We start from the raw sequence: 20,909 nt of genomic DNA, 5'->3' as shown, positions 1-20,909 counted from the left end.
ATTTACACACCACCACACCAGGTACATTACTCATTGATGCTGAGTCGACCTAGGGGATGCCCAGGACCGCTTCGGATGATCGTTTGCTGGTGTGATAATCGTCACCACCAAAAGACAAAGATCCCCGTATAGCCTCAACAGACTTCTGGGAAAAGTGCTGTTACCACCACCACAACTACAATCACCACCACCATCACTACCAATACCATCACCACGACTATCAGCAAAGACAAAGATCCCCCGTATAGCCTCAACAGACTTTTGGAAAAGTGCTGTTACCACCACAACTACAATCACCACCACCATCACTACCAATACCATCACCACGACCATCAGCAAAGACAAAGATCCCCCATATAGTCTTCACAGACTTTTGGGGAAAGTGCTGTTACCACCACCACAACTACAATCACCACCACCATCACTACCAATACCATCACCACGACCATCAGCAAAGACAAAGATCCCCCCATATAGTCTTCACAGACTTTTGGGGAAAGTGCTGTTACCACCACCATCACTACTAACACCATCACCACGACCATCACCAAAGACAAAGATCCCCCATATAGTCTTCACAGACTTTTGGGAAAAGTGCTGTTACCACCACCACCACCACCACAACTACAATCACCACCACCATCACTACCAACACCATCACCACGACCATCACCAAAGATCCCCCATATAGTCTTAACAGACTGTAGGGGCAAGTGCTGTTAGCGAGCACCTATGAAGGCCGGAACGGCACACGAGGGGGTGGGTGGCCAGCACCACGCCCGGCCGCCTTTGTCTCCCCAGTAGCAATGTTTACTACACACCGGACAAGGTACTCATTTGAGGCTGAGTCGACCTAGGGGAGGCCCAGTACCAATTCAGATATACGGGCACACCACTACACAAAGACACAGACAAAGATCCTCCCCTATAGCCTCTAACAGACTTGGGGCAAGTGCTGTTAGCGAGTAGCAGCAGCGCCTATGAAGGAGACAAAGACAAAGATCTCCCGTGTAGCCTCTAACAGACTGTCGGGGCAAGTGCTGTTAGTAGCGAGTATCAGCAGCGCCTATGAAGCAGACTAAAGGCAAAGATCCCCCGTGTAGCCTCTAACAGACTTGGGGCAAGTGCTGTTAGCGAGTAGCAGCAGCACCTATGAATGAGACAAAGACAAAGCTCCCCGTGTAGCCTCTAACAGACTTGGGGCAAGTGCTGTTAGCGAGTAGCAGCAGCGCCTATGAAGGAGACAAAGATCCCCGTGTAGCCTCTCACAGACTGTCGGGGCAAGTGCTGTTAGCGAGTAGCAGCAGCAGCACCTACGAACGCCGTCACTGTGCTACACGACACGTGGTGGGTGGGGTGGCCAGCAACCACGCGCGCCCGGCCGCCTTTGTCTCCCCAACGGTGGCGAACGTTTCACGGCGCAGCAGGCAAAGCTAATTTGAGGCCGAGTCGACCTAGGGGGGAATGCGGCGCGTGGTACCGGCTGCATCGGCGCTGCGCGATGTCGATGGGCAGGTGGACGGCTCTCGGTGACCCCAGCAGAGGCGGTCCCTGCAGACCCCTCGCCCGCACCCCCACACGGCCAGGGGACGCCATGGGGTGGGGGTCACGAGGGGGGGGGGGTGTGGGGGTCACGAAGATTGCGCAACCGCCTGTCCAGGTGGGAGAGTCGCTGGGCTTGGTTTTGGTTCACGAGGGGCTCTCCCCACTGGCTCGCTCACCCGCTCACTTAAGTCACCCACTCACTCGCTCGCTTCGTCGCTCACTCAGTAACTCGCTCACTTAGTTACTCGCTCACTTAGTTACTCGCTCACTCAGTAACTCGCTCACTTAGTTACTCGCTCACTTAGTTACTCGCTCACTTAGTTACTCCCTCACTTGCTCACTTACTGAACCACTTACATACTCGCTCGCTCCGTCACTCGCTCGCTCCGTCACTCGCTCGCTCGCTCCATCACTCCGTCACTCGCTCAGTCGATCCTCCAGCCAGTCGCTCGCTCGCTCCATCACTCCGTCACTCGCTCGCTCACTCGCTCGCCTGAGACTCTGTGACGGGGCCCGTGCGAGCGAGAGGGTTTATAAGGGGAATCGATGTTTCATGGTCCACGTTTTATGAGTCTTCCTGTCTCCTCCAATCACGGACTCTCTTTCTCCAAATCTCTCTCTCTCTCTCTGTACAGTGAGGAAAAAAGTATTTGATCCCCTGCTGATTTTGTACGTTTGCCCACTGACGAAGAAATGATCAGTCTATAATTTTAATGGTAGGTTTATTTGAACAGTGAGAGACAGAATAACAACAAGAAAATCCAGAAAAATGCATGTCAAAAATGTTATAAATTGATTTGCATTTTAATGAGGGAAATAAGTATTTGACCCCCTCTCAATCAGAAAGATTTCTGGCTCCCAGGTGTCTTTTATACGGGTAACGAGCTGAGATTAGGAGCACACTCTTAAAGGGAGTGCTCCTAATCTCAGCTTGTTACCTGTATAAAAGACACCTGTCCACAGAAGCAATCAATCAATCAGATTCCAAACTCTCCACCATGGCCAAGACCAAAGAGCTCTCCAAGGATGTCAGGGACAAGATTGTAGACCTACACAAGGCTGGAATGGGCTACAAGACCATTGCCAAGCAGCTTGGTGAGAAGGTGACAACAGTTGGTGCGATTATTCGCAAATGGAAGAAACACAAAATAACTGTCAATCTCCCTCGGCCTGGGGCTCCATGCAAGATCTCACCTCGTGGAGTTGCAATGATCATGAGAACGGTGAGGAATCAGCCCAGAACTACACGGGAGGATCTTGTCAATGATCTCAAGGCAGCTGGGACAATAGTCACCAAGAAAACAATTGGTAACACACTATGCCGTGAAGGACTGAAATCCTGCAGCGCCCGCAAGGTCCCCCTGCTCAAAAAAGCATATATACATGCCCGTCTGAAGTTTGCCAATGAACATCTGAATGATTCGAGGACAACTGGGTGAAAGTGTTGTGGTCAGATGAGACCAAAATGGAGCTCTTTGGCATCAACTCAACTCGCCGTGTTTGGAGGAGGAATGCTGCCTATGACCCCAAGAACACCATCCCCACCGTCAAACATGGAGGTGGAAACATGCTTTGGGGGTGTTTTTCTGCTATGGGGACAGGACAACTTCACCACATCAAAGGGACGATGGACGGGGCCATGTACCTTCAAATTTGGGTGAGAACTCCTTCCCTCAGCCAGGGCATTGAAAATGGGTCGTGGATGGGTATTCCAGCATGACAATGACCCAAAACACACGGCCAAGGCAACAAAGGAGTGGCTCAAGAAGAAGCACATTAAGGTCCTGGAGTGGCCTAGCCAGTCTCCAGACCTTAATCCCATAGAAAATCTGTGTAGGGAGCTGAAGGTTCGAGTTGCCAAACGTCAGCCTCGAAACCTTAATGACTTGGAGAAGATCTGCAAAGAGGAGTGGGACAAAATCCCTCCTGAGATGTGTGCAAACCTGGTGGCCAACTACAAGAAACGTCTGACCTCTGTGATTCCCAACAAGGGTTTTGCCACCAAGTACTAAGTCATGTTTTGCAGAGGGGTCAAATACTTATTTCCCTCATTAAAATGCAAATCAATTCATAACATTTTTGACATGCGTTTTTCTGGATTTTTTTGTTGTTATTCTGTCGCTCCTGTTCAAATAAACCTACCATTAAAATTATAGACTGATCGTTTCTTTGTCAGTGGGCAAACGTACAAAATCAGCAGGGGATCAAATACTTTTTTTCCCTCGCTGTATGTACACGTGCCGCGACTGCTGACGGTACAGTTGACGCTCCTGCTGATGCTGTACGCACATTGGACTTCTTTCGCACCGTACGTAGCCGCTTTCGATGCAGATTTAAAAGGGCATGGCTTCCAGTGGGTCCCCGAATTTCATAAGTCACCCACACGCACTCCCAATCACACTCTCTCTCTCTCTCTCACACTCTCTCCCAATCATCACACTCCCTCAATCACCACTCACACTCTCTCTCTCCCAATCATCACACTCCCTCAATCACCACTCACACACTCTCACTCTCTCTCCAAATCATCACACTCCCTAGTCCACAATGCGCCCTCTCTCTCGCACACACTCTCTCACTCTCTCTCACACTCTCTCACACTCTCTCACACTCTCTCTCTCACACTCTCTCACACTCTCTCTTACACTCTCTCTCACACTCTCTCTCTCTCACACTCTCTCTCACACTCTCTCACACTCTCTCACACTCTCTCTCACACTCTCTCTCACACTCTCTCTCTCACACTCTCTCTCTCTCACACTCTCTATCTCACACTCTCTCTCTCACACTCTCACACTCTCTCTCACACTCTCTCTTGACTCTCTCTCTCTTGCCACTCTCTCCCCGGTCCTCACACATTCAGCTCTCCGAATTCTCAGACTTATCACTCTCACACACTCCCACAAAGGAAAAGACCCCCCCCCCCCCCCGTGTAGCCTTAACAGAGCATTGGGCCAAGTGCTGTTAGCGAGTAGCAGCAGCAGCTACTATGATGGAGACAAAGATCCCCCGTGTAGCCTCTAACAGACTGTCGGGGCAAGTGCTGTTAGCGAGTAGCAGCAGCAGCGCCTATGAAGGAGACAAAGACAAAGATCCCCCGTGTAGTCTCTAAAAGACACGTGGGGGGGGGGGGTGGGGGTGGCCAGCAACCACACACGGCCGCCTTTGTCTCCCCAATGCCGGTGTTCATACACCGCACCAGGTACTCATTTGAGGCTGAGTCGACCTAGGGGAGGGTCCAGGAGTGGACCCGGGTTCAGATATTCGTCACCGATGTTGGCCGTCAGCAGGAATCGAATTCGCGTGACCGGAGCGGTAGTGTAGCAGGCAGCGTAGCCGCTGACCGCTACACTGCCGCTCCCCCTCAAACGCTCATCTCGCCGCGGTGGCTAGGAGATGTTGACTACCTCGCTCGGTATACAGGAGGTCGTGGGTTCGATCCGGAACCTGACGATGCCTGCTGCTGCTGTATATTTGGAGTCTGCGTGTCTCTCTCTCTCAGTGGTCGCGTGGATTTTTCTCCGGGTCCTCCGGATTTTCCCCCTCCACATTTAGAAACGACGTCACCACGCGTTTGGACTATTTGACTGTCCACGTGATGATGACGATGATGATGGATAAGCCACTTTCGTTGGAGAATCTCATTTGCGATTAAGCAGGTCGCTTCTGTAAAAGAGCTGCAACAGCTCAGAGGGGCCTTTGCCCGATTCGATAAAACTAGTTTAGTTTCACCCTCTCACCCCCCATAGCGTACGACGAGCCCATGGACTTCGCACAGAAACCCACAGACACCCACAGAAACCACAGACACCCACAGAAATCCACAGACACCCACAGAAACCCACAGACACCCACAGAAACCCACAGAAATCTACAGACACCCACAGAAACCCACAGACACCCACAGAAACCCACACAAATCCACAGACACCCACAGAAACCCACAGAAATCCACAGACACCCAGAGAAACCCACAGAAACCCACAGACACCCACAGAAACCCACAGACACCCACAGAAACCCACAGAAATCCACAGACACCCACAGAAACCCACAGAAATCCACAGAAACCCACAGAAATCCACAGAAACCCACAAACACCCAGAGAAACCCACGGAAGACTCATCACGCAGTCCGGTCCGCGCGATGCGATCTCGCGGCGCGTTCAGATGCGCCGCTTCCGCGGCCGTCTGGAACGCTCTCTCTCTCTCGGTCTCTCTGTTTTCCCTTCCGATGTCAGGCAGCCAACTGGGGATGCCGATCTCGATTTGAAGCTTTCGCAACTGCATGAATCCACACACTCCTTGGCTCTTTGGGTAAAGTCACGTAGCAGGTGGAAAATAAAATAAAATAAAACGACGTTTCGATCGCAGCGCGAGCGTCCATCATCAGGTGATGAGGGTTGCCCGTGTTGCGATGTTTCAATTCGAACCCACACGACTTTGCCGAAGAACTGTGATGCCCGGGCGCGCTTTGAAATCGTCGCCCCGATATCGCTGGAGCGGCGCGTTGTGTCCAGACGGCCGTGCCACCGGAGGCCCGCGCGCTTTAATGACGATGCTTTTGCAACAAACAAGTGAAGAGGAGGGGTGTCGATTTGCTCCATGATAGAGGGCGTTTTGTTGTTGTTGTTGCTGCTGTTGTCGGGTTGGTTCGCGTGAATGTATAAATGTTGCGTCGTTAAAACCCGCCACCAGCCGACACAGCCAGCGAGCGAGGGTTGTGTCGCGTGAACAGAACGTGGCCAGTTCGTCGCTAGTGCAGCACTAGTGTGTAGTGCAGTCTATAGTGTAGTGTAGAGTATAGTGTATAGTAGTGTAGAGTATAGTGGTGTAGTGTATAGTAGTGTATTGTATAGTAGTGTAGTGTATAGTAGTGTAGTGTATAGTAGTGTAGTGTATAGTAGTGTAGTGTATAGTAGTGTAGTGTATAGTAGTGTAGTGTATAGTAGTGTAGTGTATAGTAGTGTAGAGTATAGTAGTGTAGTGTATAGTAGTGTAGTGTATAGTAGTGTAGTGTATAGTAGTGTAGTGTATTGTGTAGTGTATAGTGTAGTGTATAGTAGTGTAGTGTATAGTAGTGTATTGTATAGTAGTGTAGTGTATAGTAGTGTAGTGTATAGTAGTGTAGTGTATAGTAGCGTGTATAGTAGCGTAGTGTATAGTAGTGTAGTGTATTCTGTATAGTAGTGTAATGTATAGTAGTGTAGTGTGTAGTGTAGTGTATAGTAGTGTAGTGTATAGTAGTGTATAGTGTAGTGTATAGTAGTGTAGTGTATAGTAGTGTAGTGTATGGTAGTGTATAGTAGTGTTGGGTATTGTGTATAGTAGTGTAGTGTATAGTAGTGTAGTGTATAGTAGTGTAGTGTATAGTAGTGTAGTGTATAGTAGTGTAGTGTATAGTGTAGTGTATAGTAGTGTAGTGTATAGTAGTGTAGTGTATAGTAGTGTAGTGTATAGTAGTGTAGTGTATAGTAGTGTAGTGTATTCTGTATAGTAGTGTAATGTATAGTAGTGTAGTGTATAGTGTAGTGTATAGTAGTGTAGTGTATAGTAGTGTAGTGTATAGTAGTGTAGTATATGGTAGTGTAGTGTATAGTAGTGTTGGGTATTGTGTATAGTAGTGTAGTGTATAGTGGTGTAGTGTATAGTAGTGTATTGTGTAAAGTAGTGTATAGTGTAGTGTATAGTGTATTGTATAGTATTGTAGTTTATTGTGTATAGTAGTGTAGTGTATAGTGTAGTGTATAGTCATGATCTATCCCAAAAACCTCTATTGTGGATGATATTGGTCACCAAAGCCTACGTGGTAAACCGCAATTTACCGTTTATAGCAATCTTATCTCCAGGTGAGGGTTAAAACCTATGAACGCGGTGGTTCTTTAACCTTTACTTCAGATTTGCAGTAAAGGTTATTTTCTTTTTAATACATAACACAAAATGTAATAGCTACACAGGGGTTTGATGACACGAAGTGAAAGTGTAACTTACGTTGCCCTTGACTTAATTTTGTGTGTCGATGATTTACCTTCTAAGACAACAATTGCCCATGTCTCGCACCCCCCCATCCCCAGGGGTGTACGTGCACCCCCACAGGTTAAGAAGAACCACTACTATAGACTACACTATAGACTACACTATAGACCACACTATAGACCACACTATAGACTACACTATAGACCACACTATAGACCACTATAGACTACACTATAGACGACACTCTAGACTACACTACAGACTACACTATAGACTACACTATAGACTACACTATAGACCACACTATAGACTACACTATAGACTACACTATAGACGACACTCTAGACTACACTACAGACTACACTATAGACTACACTATAGACTACATTATAGACTCTAAACTATACTCTAGACTACACTCTAGACTACACTATACTATAAACTACACTATAGACTACACTATAGACCACACTATAGACCACACTATAGACTACACTAAAGACCACACTATAGACCACACTATAGACCACACTATAGACTACACTATAGACTACACTATAGACCACACTATAGACTACACTATAGACCACACTATAGACTACACTATAGACTACACTATAGACCACACTATAGACCACACTATCGACCACACTATCGACCACACTATAGGACTACACTATAGACTACACTATAGACCACACTATAGACCACACTATAGACCACACGATAGACTACACTATAGACCACACTATAGACTACAACTATAGACCACACTATAGACTACACTATAGACTACACTATAGACCACACTATAGACCACACTATAGACCACACTATAGACTACACTATAGACTACACTATAGACTACACTATAGACCACACTATAAACTACACTATAGACCACACTATAGACTACACTCTAGACTACACTATAGACTACACTATAGACTACACTATAGACCACACTATAGACTACACTACAGACCACACTATAGACTACACTATAGACTACACTATAGACTACACTATAGACCACACTATAGACTACACTATAGACCACACTCTAGACTACACTATAAACTACACTATAGACCACACTATAGACTACACTATAGACCACACTATAGACCACACTATAGACTACACTATAGACCACACTTTAGACCACACTATAGACTACACTATAGACTACACTCTAGACTACACTATAGACTACACTCTAGACTACACTATAGACTACACTACAGACCACACTATAGACTACACTCTAGACCACACTATAGACTACACTATAGACTACACTATAGACCACACTATAGACCACACTATAGACTACACTATAGACCACACTATAGACCACACTATAGACCACACTATAGACTACACTATAGACCACACTATAGACCACACTATAGACTACACTATAGACTACACTCTAGACCACACTATAGACTACACTATAGACTACACTATAGACCACACTGTAGACCACACTATAGATTACACTACATACCACACTATAAGCTACACTCTAGACTACACTCTAGACTACACTATCGACTACACTATAGACAACACTATAGACTACACTATAGACTACACTATAGACTACACTATAGACTACACTATAGACTTCAATACAGACTACACTATAGACTACACTATAGACTACATTACAGACTCTAGACTATACTATAGACTACACTCTAGACTACACTATACTATAAACTACATTATAGACTACACTATAGACCACACTATAAACTACACTTTAGACCACACTATAGACTACACTATAGACCACTCTATAGACCACACTATAAACTACATTATAGACTCTAGACTACACTCTAGACTACACTCTAGACTACACTATACTATAAACTACACTATAAACTACACTATAGACCACACTATAGACCACACTATACACCACACTATAGACCACTCTACAGACTACACTATAGACCACACTATAGACTACATTATAGACTCTAGACTACACTCTAGACTACACTATACTATAAACTACACTATAGACTACACTATAGACCACACTATAGACCACACTATAGACTACACTATAGACCACACTATAGACCACACTATAGACTACACTATAGACTACACTCTAGACTACACTATAGACCACACTATATACTACACTATAGACCACACTATAGACTACACTACAGACCACACTATAGGCTACACTATAGACTACACTATAGACCACACTATAGACTACATTATAGACTACACTACAGACCACACTATAGACTACACTATAGACTACACTATAGACTACACTCTAGACTACACTATAGACTACACTATAGACCACTATAGACTACACTATAGACCACACTATAGACTACACTATAGACCACACTATAGACCACACTATAGACTACACTCTAGACTACACTATAGACCACATTATAGACTACACTATAGACCACACTATAGACTACACTATAGACTACACTCTAGACTACACTATAGACCACATTATAGACTACACTATAGACCACACTTTAGACTACACTCTAGACTACACTGTAGACCACACTATAGACTACACTACAGACCACACTATAGGCTACACTCTAGACTACACTATCGACTACACTATAGACCACACTATAGACTACACTATAGACTACACTATAGACTGCACTATAGACTACACTCTAGACTACACTATAGACGACACTCTAGACTTCACTACAGACTACACTATAGACTACACTATAGACTACATTACAGACTCTAGACTATACTATAGACTACACTCTAGACTACACTATACTATAAACTACATTATAGACTACACTCTAGACTACACTATAGACCACACTATAGACCACTCTATAGACCACACTATAGACCACACTATAGACTACATTACAGACTCTAGACTATACTATAGACTACACTCTAGACTACACTATACTATAAACTACATTATAGACTACACTCTAGACTACACTATAGACCACACTATAGACCACTCTACAGACTACACTGTAGACTACACTCTAGACTACACTATAGACCACATTATAGACCACACTATAGACCACTCTACAGACTACACTATAGACTACACTACAGACTACACTACAGACCACACTATAGACCACACTATAGACTACACTATAGACTACACTATAGACTACACTATAAACTACACTATAGACTACACTATACTATAAACCACACTATAGACTACACTCTAGACGACACTCTAGACGACACACACACAGAGCGGTCCCTGACCTCCACCGTAGCCTTGCACCACCACCATGCACTTGCTTCCCCATGCGTCGTCCCAGTGACCAGATATCGCGTCAACAACTCCCAAGCGGCTTCGGCGAGGCGGAGTTGTTGGCGGTGCCCGTCGCTTCAAGTTGCGTCTGACGACGACGAGTGATGATTTTTTTACTTTTTGGTACCTCCTACAAAAAATAAAATCTGGCCACGTTCTCGCACGTGTCCAGAAAGGGGGGGGGGGTGGGGCATCTTTGCACCCCAAGGTTTAGAAGGAACCCACTGGGCTAGTTTAAATATCACTCTGCCTCTCTCTGTCTCTCTCACCACCACCCCTCCCCACCCTCCCCCATCACTGTCGCTCCAAAATATCTCTCTCGATCTCTCCACCCGATCTCTCTCTCTCTCGCAATCTCCGAATCACAGCTCTTTCTCTTCCAGAGTGAACCGCTCACTCGCGCACTTCGTCTGGCATGGGAAGCACCGGCTCAGGCCGGGTTTTCTCTGCCTGCCGGTGGCCGAGGGTGGCCAGGGTCTGGTGGACGTCGCCGCCAGGGTCACGAGCTTCAGGCTCATGGCCATCAGGGCGGCTGCCGTACGACCGGGAGGAGCTACCCTGGAAGTCGCCGGCCATCGCCCTGCTGAGGAATGGAGGGGGGTGCCTGGGGTACGGAAAGGAGCTCTTCCTGATGGGCCTGAGCCTGGCCGACTACACGAGGCTGCCAGGTTATCACCAGAGCCTCTTGGACGCGTGGCGGAGCTTCGGGTGGAGCAGAACGCGCGTGCCCTACGACCTCGCGCAGTTCCTGAACGGCCTCTTCCAGGGGATGAGAGGAGAGAGGACTCTGGCTCTACGCCTCACATCAGCAGGGCTGCGGACAGTCTTCGACCTCGTGTAGACCCCCACCAGCGCAAGTGGAAGACCGCAGCTGAGATCGCCAGCACCGCTAGGGGACTCCGCTCCATGCTCGCTGGGGAGAAGCTGCTGCGGGACGTCGCTCCTCGCCATGAAGGAGCTGCGCCTGAAGCTGGAGGCGCCGGAGGATGGTGGCGGCCCTCTCCCCCCCTGCTCCTCCTTCAAGGAGTTGTGCTTCTCCTGCACGCAGCCCCCTGGCCACAGCGACTCCGGCAAGCTACTGAAGTTCCGAGGCTGCAGGAACGTGCCCCTGAAGAGCGCCCCAAACAAAGCGCTCTGCACGTGGCTGTGTCAAGGCGCTGCATTCCCGGGACCTGGCCGACCTACCGGACACAAAACGGAGAGACCACTTCTCTCCCCTCATTGCGGCCGCCCCCCAGTGGAAACAAATGTACAAGTCTCCCGTAGCCAAACGCTTAGCGGTGACCTCCGGTGGAGGTTGGCACACTGCACGTTGCCATCGGCCGTGTGGCTCAGCCGAATCTCGCCGGGGGTAACAGACTTGGTGCATTTCCTGCGGTGCCAGCGAGGATCTGCCCCACCAGTACTTACGCTGCCAGCGGCTCAACCCAATGTTCCGCCTTTTGGGGGACATCTTCAGGAAACTGGAGGTGCCCCTACAACAGCAGCTTCGTATATGGGGTGGTGCCTTACCTGGCTAACAAGCGCCATGACCTCGCCAACTTCGCCTGTGCTCAGGCGAAGTTGGCGGTGTACAGAACGAGGAAGAAGATGCTGCAAGGTGACACTGACGGCTGCTCTGTGCTGCTTCCAGTGTTCAGGGGCCTGCTCAAGGCGCGGCTCCGGCTGGAGCACGCCACGTACCACACACACGTGTCGGTGATGTGCAGCGCGTCTTCTTAGAACGCTGGGAGCCGGACAAGCCCCTCTCTGTACCGGCGTGGACGGCACCACCCCACGTGGTCACCTTCTGAAGCGCTCGCTCGTCGCCGTGGCGAGCGCGATGACCACCACCACCACTACCACCACGTGACTCTTATTTCGTGTTGTGCACCCTGCATTTAGCGCCAGAGCACGTGGATTTATAGCGTGTTTGTTTATTTGTGTTGCTGGTGACTTTGTGTTTCATATCGGAATCGCCTCCGTTGCTGTTGCTGCTGCCGGCAATAAAGTTGTCAAAAAGTAAAAAAAGTCTCTCTGTCTCTCGCCCCCCCCCCCCTGTCTCTAATTGCACCCAGCACGATCCTTGCCACCACGCACACGTCTCTCAATATCCGTCAACACGAAGACAAAGATCCCACACACCCCACACCCCTCCCCCATGTAGCCTTCACAGTGGCAGTGAGTAGCACCACCAGCAGTAGCACCGGCGAGCGTTGATGATGCTACTACTGCTGCTGCTGATGCTACTGCTGCTGCTGCTGATGCTACTGCTGCTGATGCTACTGCTGCTGATGCTGCTGATGCTCCTGCTGCTGATGCTGCTGATGCTGATGGTGCTGCTGCTACTGCTGCTGCTGATGCTCCTGCTGCTGATGCTGCTGATGCTGATGCTACTGCTGCTGCTGATGCTCCTGATGCTGTTGATGCTAGTGTTGATTATGCTACTGCTGCTACTGCTGCTGATCCTACTGATGATCCTGATGCTACTGCTGATACTGACCATGCTACTGCTAGTACTGCTGATGCTAGTACTGCTGATGCTGCCGCTGATACTGATGATGATGCTGCTGCTAATGGTGCTGATGCTACTGCTGATACGGATGATGATGCTGCTGCTAATGCTGCTGATGCTGCTGCTGATGCTACTGCTGATACGGATGATGGTGATGCTGTTAATGCTGCTGATGATGCTGCTGATGCTACTGCTGATACGGATGATGATGCTGCTGTTAATGCTGCTGATGCTGCTAATGGTGCTGATACGGATGGTGATGCTGCTGCTAATGCTGCTGATGCTACTGCTGATGCTACTGCTGATACGGATGATGATGCTGTTGTGTGCTGCTGCTGATGCCGACGAAGCTACCGGCGAGAGTCCCAGTGCTGTGTTGCACGTTGAACTTATTTTGCACCGTACGTAGCCAACCGTGCTAATCGGAGGTGCCACACAAACTGAAGACTGATAGAGGGGAGAGAGAGGGGAGAGGAGAGAGAGGAGAGAGAGGGGAGAGAGAGGGGAGAGAGAGGAGAGAGAGGGGAGAGAGAGGGGAGAGAGAGGGACACGTGGAGTGTGTTCGTGGTGGGAGCTACACGGGCCAATATCAAAGACACCGATCCCATCGCCCCCGTTGTGACTTTTATCCATACAAGATGACACACAGAGACACGCACACAAAGACACACACACACAGAGACACACACAGACACACGCGCACGCAAAGACACAACAACAACAACCGCCATTCGCCACTAAGTGGCGGTGACGTCACCACGACGCTTGTGCCAGGCCACGTGCACCTTGAGGCCACGTGGAGTGTCGAACGCCCGCTGGCAGGAGGTCACGGGGCAGACCCAGCAGGTGCCACGGGTCGACTGACTGAGATGACTGGCTGATGCACCACCTGTGCCCCCTACTGTGCCAACCTTAAACAACCCCCTACCTCCTCGCGGTGCCGGACGGACAACTCTGTCGTGGACACTGCTGTGGGGAGAGGGCCAATTCCGATTGTCCTCTCCCCTCTTGGGGTCTGTGACCACCACAGGGGCTAAACGGGGGCTCTGGACGGGTGCGAGGGGCTGGTAACCCCTCCACCTTCAAAAAATTACCACTAAACCACGCAAAGACACACACACATACACACAGAGACACACACAGAGCCACTCACACGGACACACACACATCAACCACACACATCAACACACACACACATACACAGTGGTTGCGTGAGTGTATGATGTGTGAGTGAGTATGATGTGACTCACTCACACATCATACACTGACTCACACATCATACGCTGACTCACACATCATACACTCACACAGCCACTGACCCATTCACTCATCATACAATGATTCACTCATCATACACTCACTCATCATACGCTGACTCACTCACACATCATACACTGACTCACTCACACATCATACACTGACTCACTCACACATCATACACTGACTCACTCACACATCATACACTGACTCACTCACACATCATACACTGACTCACTCACACATCATACACTGACTCACTCACACATCATACACGGGGAGTGCCATGCTGACAGATATGGCTGCAAGTTTGTTCGTACATGTTATGAATGTCGTTTATTGTTAAATTTGAATCAAAGTTCCCATGATTACTGTTGTTACATTGTATTTTATAGCTTTATTTTGGTGATTTATAAAACATTATGGGTAAGCCATGTTTCTTGCGGAAGAGCGGAGTTGTCCTGATAACTTGAATCTAAATTGTCTTACGGTTGTTATTGTTTGACCTGCATCGCACTGGGATTATTGCACACAAAGTTGTAATACGGTGGGGTTTTTTAAATGGAAGATTTGCCGGTTTATCCCAGGATGTTTATGTTGGGCGTCGTCGTCGCTTTAAGATGTTTCTCTGTTCATATTTGTGTTTGTTGCTGTTGCACCCAGCTCAAGAGCCGCGTGGCTCACAGGGCAATACCTAATAAATGAATCCTGAAACAGACACTCACACGCACACTCACAGACACACTCACACAGAGCCACTCACAGACACACACACACACATATACACATACACACAGACATACACACAGACGTACACACATACGCATTCAGGTGTGGGAGGCGGGGCGATACGAGAGACGTCACCCTGGACGTTGCCATAGCGACACGACAGCGTTACCACGGAGACGGGGCCCATCCGCCATCTGAAGAGACCCCCCCCAGCACCCCCACCCCCACTATGGGGCCCCTCCAACCCCCTCCCTCCCCCCGTGTCTCCCTCCCCCCGTGTCTCTCTCCCCCCGTGTCTCCCTCCCCCCCGTGTCTCTCTCACCCCGTGTCTCTCTCCCCCCGTGTCTCTCTCACCCCGTGTCTCCCTCCCCACGTGTCTCTCTCACCCCGTGTCTCCCTCCCCCCGTGTCTCTCTCCCACCGTGTCTCCCTCCCCCCGTGTCTCTCTCACCCCGTGTCTCCCTCCCCGTGTCTCTCTCACCCCGTGTCTCTCTCCCTGTGTCTCACTCCCTGTCTCCCTCACTCTGTGTCTCCCTCCCCGTGTCTCCCTCCCTCTGTCTGCCTCCATGTGTCTAACTCCCTGTCTCCCTCACTCTGTCTCCCTCACTCTGTGTCTCCCTCACTCTGTGTCTCCCTCACTCTGTGTCTCCCTCACTCTGTGTCTCCCTCCCTGTATCTCCCTCCCTGTGTCTCCCTCCCTGTGTCTCCCTTCCCGTGTCTCTCCCTCCCTGTGTCTCCCTCACTCTGTGTCTCCCTCCCTGTGTCTCTCCCTCCCCGTGTCTCCCTCCCTGTGTCTCACTCCCTGTCTCCCTCACTCTGTGTCTCCGTGTCTCCATCCCTGTGTCTCACTCCCTGTCTCCCTCACTCTGTCCCCCTCCCTGTGTCTCACTCCCTGTGTCTTCCTTCCCGTGTCTCCCTCCCTGTGTCTCACTCCCTGTCTCCCTCACTCTGTGTCTCCCTGTGTCTCCCTCCCCATGTCTCCCTCCCTGTGTCTCACTCCCTGTCTCCATCACTCTGTCTCCCTCCCTGTGTCTCACTCCCTGTGTCTCCCTTCCCGTGTCTCCCTCCCTGTGTCTCACTCCCTGTCTCCCTCACTCTGTGTCTCCCTGTGTCTCCCTCCCTGTGTCTCCATCACTCTTTGTCTCCCTCCCCGTGTCTCCCTCCCTGTGTCTCCCTTCCCGTGTCTCCCTCCCTGTGTCTCACTCCCTGTGTCTCCCTCACCGTGTCTCCATCACCGTGTCTCCCTCACCGTGTCTCCCTCACCGTGTCTCCCTCCCTGTGTCTCACTCCCTGTGTCTCCCTCACCGTGTCTCCCTCACCGTGTCTCCCTCACCGTGTCTCCCTCCCTGTGTCTCACTCCCTGTCTCCCTCACACTGTGTCTCCCTCCCCCCGTGTCTCCATCCCTGTCTCCCTCACTCTGTCTCCCTCCCCCCCATGTTTCCCTGTGTCTCCCTCACTCTGTGTCTCCCTCCCTGTGTCTCACTCCCCGTCTCCCTCACTCTGTGTCTCCCTCCCCCCCGTGTCTCCATCCCTGTCTCCCTCACTCTGTGTCTCCCTCCCCCCCGTGTCTCCCTCCCTGTGTCTCCCTCACCGTGTCTCCCTCACCGTGTCTCCCTCATCGTGTCTCCCTCCCTGTGTCTCACTCCCTGTGTCTCCCTCACCGTGTCTCCCTCACCGTGTCTCCCTCCCTGTGTCTCACTCCCTGTCTCCCTCACACTGTGTCTCCCTCCCCCCCGTGTCTCCCTCCCTGTGTCTCCCTCACTCTGTGTCTCCCTCCCTGTGTCTCACTCCCCGTCTCCCTCACTCTGTGTCTCCCTCCCTGTGTCTCACTCCCCGTCTCCCTCACTCTGTGTCTCCCTCCCCCCCGTGTCTCCATCCCTGTCTCCCTCACTCTGTGTCTCCCTCCCCCCCGTGTCTCCATCCCTGTCTCCCTCACTCTGTGTCTCCCTCCCCCCCGTGTCTCCCTCCCTACCGCTGCTGCTGCTACCGCTGCTCGCTCACAGCCACTTGCCTCACCCGTCCGTCAAGAGGCTATATGGGAGACCTTTGGTCTTAGTTGTACACAGGCCGCAATGGAAGTTTGATGAAGACAATTGTTTGAACAACAACAACAACAACAATGAGAACCCCACGTGGGAGCCCCTGGGGTTAAGCAGCTCCCCCCCCTCCCCCATCGCCCCCCCCTCCCCCATCGCCCCCCCTCCCCCATCGCCCCCCCCTCCCCCATCGCCCCCCCCCCCCTCTCTCAGCTCCCCCGATAGGGGGGTGGTACCACGGTGGCTAGGAGATGTTGACTACCTCGCCTGGTGTACAGGAGGTCGTGGGTTCCATCCCAAACCCTGACCAATGCCTGCTGCTGTACATTTGGAGTTTGCGTGTCTCTCTCTCATCATCATCACGGTGGCTAGGAGATGTTGACTACCTCGCCTGGTGTACAGGAGGTCGTGGGTTCCATCCCAAACCCTGACCGATGCCTGCTGCTGCTGTACATTTGGAGTTTGCGTGTCTCTCTCTCTCTCCATGGATTTGTGTCCGGGTCCCCTTGCTTTCCCCTCCACATTCAGGAATCAACGTCGGCGCGTTCAGAGTATTAGGCTGCTGCTAAATAAATGTCCACGTGGTGATGATGATGATAATTGAGACACCGTGATGTTGAGCTATCATGTGGCCAGGTCGCTTCAGAACAAGAGCTCACGATACCAACTCGATTCGAGGCTTTCGTGACTGCAGGAATTGCTCTTTGCTTCTTTCGGTAAAGTGACGTTGAAATTAAATTAAATAATAATAAGAATACGACGTTTCGATCGCAACACAAGCAACCATCATCAGGTACAAATGAATGCGAAAACAGAGTGAACATGGAAATATAATGCGGTACAACACAGATAGGAGGCCAACACTCAAATCAACACCCTACCTGGTTGATTACGTGTCTGTCTGTGTGTCTCTGTGTTGTTTCTCTCTGCTTGTGTGTCTGTCCGTGTGTCTCCGTGTCTATGTTTTGTCTCTCTCTGTGTGTCTCTCTCTGTGTGTCTCTAACTGTGTGTCTATGTTGTGTCTCTCTGTGTTCTCTCTCTGCTTGTATGTCTGTGTGTCTGTGTGTGTCACTCTGTGTGTGTCTCTCTCTGTGTGTCCTCTCTCTGCTTGTGTGTCTGTCTGTGTTCATGTGTGTGTCTCTCTCTGTGTGTCTTTGTGTCTATGTGTGTCTCTCTCTGCGTGTCTCTGTGTGTCTCTCTCTGTGTGTCTATGTGTGTCTCTCTATGTGTGTCTCTCTCTGTGTGTCTATGTTATGTGTCTCTCTCTGTGTGTCTCTGTGTGTCTATGTTGTGTGTCTCTCTCTGTGTTCTCTCTCTGCTTGTGTGTCTGTCTGTGTGTCTGTGTGTGTCACTCTGTGTGTGTCTCTCTGTGTGTTCTCTTTCTGCTAGTGTGTCTGTCTGTGTTCATGTGTCTCTCTCTGTGTGTCTTTGTGTCTATGTGTGTCTCTCTCTGTGTGTCTCTGTGTGTGTCTCTCTCTGTGTGTCTATGTTATGTGTCTCTCTCTGTGTGTCTCTGTGTGAGTCTCTCTCTGCTTGTGTGTCTGTCCGTGTGTCTCCGTGTCTATGTTTTGTCTCTCTCTGTATGTCTCTCTCTGTGTGTCTCTGTGTGTGTCTCTCTCTATGTTCTCTCTCTGCTTGTGTGTCTGCCTGTGTGTCTATGTGTGTGTCACTCTCTGTGTATCTCTCTCTGAGTCTATGTTTGTGTCTCTCTGTGTGTCTCTATGTATGTCTCTCTCTGTGTGTCTATGTGTGTGTGTCTCTCTGTGTCTGTTGTGTGTCTCTCTGCTTGTGTGTCTGTCTGTGTGTCTATGTGTGTGTCACTCTCTGTGTATCTCTCTCTGAGTCTATGTTTGTGTCTCTCTCTCTGTGTCTCTGTGTGTGTCTCTCTCTGCTTGTGTGTCTCTCTCTCTCTCTGTGTCTCTGTGTGTGTCTATCTCTGCTTGTGTGTCTGTCTGTGTGTCTATGTTGTGTGTCTCTCTCCGTGTGTCTCTCTCTGTGTTTCTATGTTTGTGTCTCTCTCTCTGTGTCCCTGTGTGTCTCTGTGTGTGTCTCTGTGTCTGTCTCTCTCTACTTGTGTGTCTGTCTGTGTCTCCGTGTCTGTGTTTTGTCTCTCTCTCAAAGTTAGCAATCTTTGGATGAACGTTAATCAACCAGGTGGAGTGTTGACTGTTGTGTTGACCGACTCTCTGTGTTGTATCGCATTATATTTCAAAGTTCACTAGTTTTTTTTCATTCATTTGTACCTGATGATGGTTGCTTACGTTGCGATCGAAACGTCGTATTCTTATTATTGTTTAATTAAAATTTCTACGTCACTTTACCGAAAGAAATCAAAGAGTAGCGGCGATATAGATCGGTGGGCTTGGCCTGCTAACATTTAATAAAATCGTTCTCAGTTTATCCCCCTCTACATTTAAGAATCAACGTGCATTCAGAGTGATTTGGCTAACTGCTATAAATGATGAAGCCACTTCTCGTCGGGCTTTCATTTGTGATAGCTAAGCAGCTTCGGGGGGGGGGAGGGGGGTAAATAAGAGCTTATACTGTGTAGGAACCTCCTGGTTACTACACCACCAGCCCACAGGGGATTATTGTGTCCGTCCGTCCGTCGTGCATCCAAAAATGGGAGGGGTGGGGCTGGGTGGAGAGGGGAGGGTGGGGAGGGTGGGGAGGGTGGGGGAGGGGCTGGGTGGGAGGGGTGGGGCTGGGTGGGGAGGGGCTGGTCACCCCGTGGTGCCCTTATAAAACTCAACGTTTCACCTACTCACGCCGGCTTGTGCCCGCCCTCACAGTCAGGCATATTTGCGGAATACACCACGTGGTGGTGCCGCCGTAGACCCTGGCCATTGACCGAGCAACCCAACGTTCCTACCAGCTCCTCCCTCCGCAGGAGAATGTGTTACAGCAGCTCAACGTGAATCAAGTTCCGGCGAGTAGCAGTAGCAGCAGCGCCTGTGAAGGCCGGCACTTGTGGCACACGAGGGGGGTGGGTGGTTAACACCGCGCCCGGCCGCCTTTGTCTCTCCCCAATCGGCGACGTTTAACACACCGCACCAGGTACTCATTTGAGGCTGAGTCGACTTAAAACACACAACGTCTAGCGAGTCTCACGACTGATTACAGGCGTGGTGGATAACATGGGGTTGTGGGTAACAGGGGTTGCAGATAACAGGGGTTGTGGGTAACAGGGGTTGTGGATAACAGGGGTTGTGGGTAATAGGGGTTGCGGATAACAGGGGTTGTGGGTAACAGGGGTTGCGGATAACAGGGGTTGTGGGTAACAGGGGTAGTGGATAACAGGGGTTGTGGGTAACAGGCGTAGCGGATAACAGGGGTTGTGGGTAACAGGCGTAGCGGATAATAGGGGTAGCGGATACAGAGATCTCCCCCTGGTGTATACTTTGGGTGCCAGAGTGCAGCGCGTGCGAAGACAAACCGAACCCCAAACATTCCCCGTCTCTCCCCCTCCTCTCTCTCCATCTCCCCCTCCTCTCTCTCCATCTCCCCTCCATCTCTCCTCCATCTCCCCTCCATCTCCCCTC

At 50.1% G+C, this 20,909-nt stretch overlaps 1 protein-coding gene and 1 pseudogene across 3 annotated transcripts in view; one reads left to right on the top strand and one right to left on the bottom strand.

The window, feature by feature from the left end:
- The window catches only part of LOC142925115 (3',5'-cyclic-AMP phosphodiesterase 4B-like), a 38,059-nt pseudogene extending 26,684 nt beyond the window's left edge, over positions 1 to 11,375 (bottom strand).
- The window catches only part of LOC116941629 (3',5'-cyclic-AMP phosphodiesterase 4C-like), a 197,578-nt gene that overhangs the window by 157,952 nt on the left and 18,717 nt on the right, over positions 1 to 20,909 (top strand). The gene's annotated exons all lie outside the window — the stretch shown is intronic.

Source organism: Petromyzon marinus, chromosome 1, assembly GCF_048934315.1.
Source record: "Petromyzon marinus isolate PM22_M1 ecotype Great Lakes invasive population chromosome 1, UKy_Petmar_22M1.pri1.0, whole genome shotgun sequence".
NCBI classification, from domain to species: domain Eukaryota; kingdom Metazoa; phylum Chordata; class Hyperoartia; order Petromyzontiformes; family Petromyzontidae; genus Petromyzon; species Petromyzon marinus.
Note: the sequence above shows the minus strand (reverse complement) of the source record. Positions and strands in the feature narration are given on the sequence as shown.